Here is a 4,385-nt window from a genome sequence, read left to right on the forward strand (position 1 = left end):
GACACACAACAGATATCCAGAATGGGAAATGACTGCGCGGGATAAGGGAGGTTTTTGGTTTGTCCGAGTTGACGACTGGATTGTAACGCTGAATCTACACATGGTGTTCTTTGCATAATACATAATAATATATAATACAGAATGCATATTACACACAACAATCCATTCAGTCGCATGGAAATGAATTCTAATAATATTGTAATGTTGAGCAACACCACACTGGGGACTGCCCCCCCCCCACCATTTCTCAGACGCACCATTGATCCGACCTCTCAACAAGCCGAAAATACCCTTTGGACCTACGGCCCACTGGTCCAACGTCCCTTTGTTTGGGAAAAACAAACCTCTGCTCCGACCATATAGGCCTTTTATATAGGTAAGAATAGCCGATTGGTTTGGGGTTAGGCATTTGACCTTGAGTGGTTAAGGTTAGGACAATAATAATAATAATAATAATAATAATTGATGCTATTTATTGACCCCCAGTGGGGAAATTACAATTTTACGCTCTGTTTTGTTAGAAGTCACTGCACATAGGCCTGAAGTACACACACACACACACACACACAGCTGATTGGTCACGGGATACTGTGGTTAAGACTAGTGGTGGGGGGAAAATCAATACAAGATAGCATTGCGATATTTCAGGTGTTAATACTGTATCAATACACAGGCGCCAAGTAAGAATCTTTAATATTATATTATATATTATACATATGTTGGTCAGTTTGTCCCATTTTACAGCTATAACATTGAAGTGATCTGAACAAACTGAGAAAGGTTTGTAGTTTTTTTCATCCTTCTCCATCGCCGTTACAGAACTACAACTCAGAACTAGCGCCCAACCTCAACGCCATCGCTCTCAGCCCCTCCTTCTGTTCTCTGATTGGACCGGTGAAGACCGCCAAAAGAACTCCAAAAGGAATATACCGCCAACCCAGACCCAGAAGGAAAAGGAAAATTGAGAGGAAGTATTTTACATTTTATTTCATTCTCATATTTTATTCCTATTATTATCATTATTATTATTATTTTTTAATGTATACTGTATGTATGTATATGTTTTCCTAGTATCTCATTTATATTTATATTCTGTGTTGTGTGACCAATGTAGGTGTGCTGCTGTAACACCGTCATTTTTTAGGAATCAATAAATATCCATCCAGCCATCTGTCCATCCATCCATCCATCTATCCATCCATCCATCCATCCATCCATCCATCCATCTATCCATCTATCCAAGTACGGAGGAGGGCGGAGCCAGGCTAGCGTCTTTCATCCTCAGAGGGTTAATATGGACGGAGATTAGACTTAGACTTAAGCTTCTCTACCTACTTAGACTTAGACTTCTATTTATTGATTAGTTCTGCTACTGGAGCTAAAACTCTGCATGAACATGGTAACATAGCCCATGAAACATAGTAGTGTAGCTGTAGCAGACCTGGCAGTCCTCCTTGCAGTGGTTTGGTGTTTTATGGTAGTGAGATGTCTGCTTGCCTTTCTCCTTGACCAGCCGCTGAACCTGCCGAAGCTGACGTGACCACGCTGGAGGGATGGGAGATGGCGAGAGCCAAGCAACGACACCTGCTGGTGTTCAGTCAACAAGAAAGCTCCTGACTCGCTCAACCTCCTAATCTAAATTTCTTCTTCTGACCCAGAATTCCTGGTCCCCCCTCCGCCCGACGCGTTGGTTCTTGTGAGGAGAGCATCCTGGGGATTAAGACATGACGTGATGCCTTTCCAATGATTTAGCTGTTCACTATGTGGTGAGAGATGCTCTGTGGAATGAAGCCAGCCTGCCCACACATAGGGGGTTTTGGGATGTTTTGCAAGGGGGGGGGGGCTAACTCGCCTTATCTAAAGTATTCGGAGGGGAGGACACGGACGCCTTCTCTTCCATTATATCATTGTGTAAACACAGGGCTGTGGCTGCAGGTTGACGGCTGCATTTCATAAATCGGCGGAGAACAAGCCTGTCTTGATTAAGGCGCTCTTACATCATCGGGAGAAATCAATCTGTTTAATTGGTCCGCTTTTGTCAAATATATTAGCTCGAGACCTGCATGAGACCATTATATTGAAGAGTGTAAATGAATATGCTTTCAGCAGTTAAGATTCACTGAGCTTGTTGTTGTGATTTATCGTGCTTAGTAAACACGTTTTCCCTCCCTCGACCACGCCGAGGTTGACGGGGGGGGGACATGAAAAAAATAAAGGTGTAAGGATCGACGTAACTCAACTTCAAAGGGGTCACTTTTAGTGATTGCTGTTGTAATGGTGCAAGATCGACTGACTGAGGAAACATTAAAAAATGCATCTCATGCATTGATGTCTAAGTGACTAATGTGAAAAAACGGACACCGGGTTGCAACGTACTCCTACAGGGTAAATGTTCAGTGTTGGTTTTTGTTATGTTTTTACAGCTTTCAGACTCAGATTTCAAAAAAATATCTAAAAAACTGGTTCATAACACATCAAACATGTCAGCAATAATAGGAAAATGTATTTTCACCCCAACCGTGCTGCCACTTGTGTCTCTATTGTGTTTATGTGTAGTATCTTAAATAAAATTTTTTATTTTCCCTAATGTCTGTATTACACTTGTACACTGTATTTATCAACGGGATTTAAAGAGTTTTATCTGTTTTACTACTTCTTATATTTGTATTGTTGACTGTAATTTTCTTATTGTTGTTGTTGTTGTTTTTTTAGGGAGACAATTGTAAGATCTGTCCAGGGACAACGGATGAAAAATAGCCTTTTGGCTAATTCTGGTGCATTTACAGCAATGTTAATTAATGTCCACTGTCCCTGTCAAATAAATTAATAAAAATAAAATTATTATTCTAAGTGTGTGACAACATTATGAAAGGATCCCTACTGAGACAGACCATTTAGTTAAAGAGTGAGTTTCTTTACTGGTGTTTTTCCATCACATGGTCCCTACTCGACTAGCCTTCACTCTACTCACCTTTTTAGGTTTTCCATTATGAAAAAAGTCCCTGGTACCTTAACCCAAGTACTTTTTTAGTACCACGTCTGTCGTGGTTCCAAGCGAGCTGAGGGGACACCAAAAAGTGACGTGAAAACCTGCAGACTGCTGATTGGTGGATTGGAAAGTTGTCACTATTCACTGTGTCATCATTGCCAGCGAGGGACCGGTGTGTCCCAAACAAACCTGCTTTTTTGCTGCCTCCAGCTTCTTCTGAAACTAAATTTGTCTTCTGGCAAACAGCCACAAGCAGGGAATCAAAAACAACACACCTTTGACATTGTGTGGTCACGCCAGTTTCCTGCAGCATCGCTATGAGAAACTAGCACGCATAGTAGAGGTAGTTGTAAATCTGCAATGGAAAAAGGAGGACGGGGCATCGTGGCCGAGTGGAGGAGAGTCGAGCAGGCAGCGTGTAATGGAAAAATGACATTTGTTTAACATAGAACAGCACCAAACTCACCATCTCCAACCCTACCAGACTCCATGTAAATAATCACTACTTTTAGCGTGTATAGAGCTAGCATACTTGCACAGGTAAATGGGTGAATTCAGGGTGGATTTCAACCAAAACCAGATAAGTTGTTGTTTTAACAGTGGAATCAGAACCAAGACAGCTTTTGATAGTTTTACTTTGTTTGCGTGGCCGTTGAATGAAGTGTGTTTTACAATGGTAAAATCACTGTTTATTTCAATGGAGTCTGGTGGGTTTGGGCAATTGCGATTTTGGAGCCGTTTCATGTTAAATAAAAAGGATCTTACTCTTTAACAAAAAGGTCTATCTCTGTAGGGATCCTTTACATAATGTTGTCAGACACTTAGAATAATAATCTGAGCCTGTCAGTGGCAACAACAACTTTTAGTGGACTCTAACTGAAGCTGTGCCGTTGCCCCTAAATATTACACAGCAGCTTTTTTTCGCTGCTTAATACCGGGCCAATTTCAAAGATTACTGTTGCCATCAGTCACTTAAACACGAAACATGGGAAAATAGGGTCCAGGTTGCAAAGTAAAACAAAGTTATCCTTTAATAGAAATTCATAGGTCTATTGTATAATGCTGCGATCACCTGTGTTTGAAGCACATATCTTCTTGACCTGTTTTGCACTTGACTTTTTTTTCCCGACGAGGCAGGCCGGGTTTATCTTCCCCTACACTGTTTTTAAGGCACGTCAACCATTTTAGTATTCATGGCTGGCCATGGCGAGGCACAATAACAAGTGGTCTATTCAAATTAAATCAGTAATGGCATTGTCCATATTTCAGGCAGGTCATGCGTTTTTATTTATTCAAAGAATGAAGACAGGTCGGTTCCTCCGACAATTATCTCTTTTCATTTAAAGAATGAATGTGCATGTCAGGGCTTCTTTTACTCTCTTTCTTTCCATTCTAA

General features: G+C 41.0%; 1 long non-coding RNA gene across 1 annotated transcript in view; it reads left to right on the forward strand.

Moving 5' to 3' along the window:
• Positions 1-3,430: 3,430 nt before the first annotated feature.
• LOC117944282 overlaps positions 3,431-4,385 on the forward strand; it is an 8,166-nt gene continuing 7,211 nt past the window's right edge. The window contains exon 1 of the long non-coding RNA XR_004656532.1: positions 3,431-3,654. This is a non-coding gene — a long non-coding RNA (uncharacterized LOC117944282). The remainder of the gene's footprint in view (positions 3,655-4,385) is intronic.

The sequence above is a fragment of the Etheostoma cragini genome, chromosome 5 (genome assembly GCF_013103735.1).
Source record: "Etheostoma cragini isolate CJK2018 chromosome 5, CSU_Ecrag_1.0, whole genome shotgun sequence".
Taxonomy (NCBI): domain Eukaryota; kingdom Metazoa; phylum Chordata; class Actinopteri; order Perciformes; family Percidae; genus Etheostoma; species Etheostoma cragini.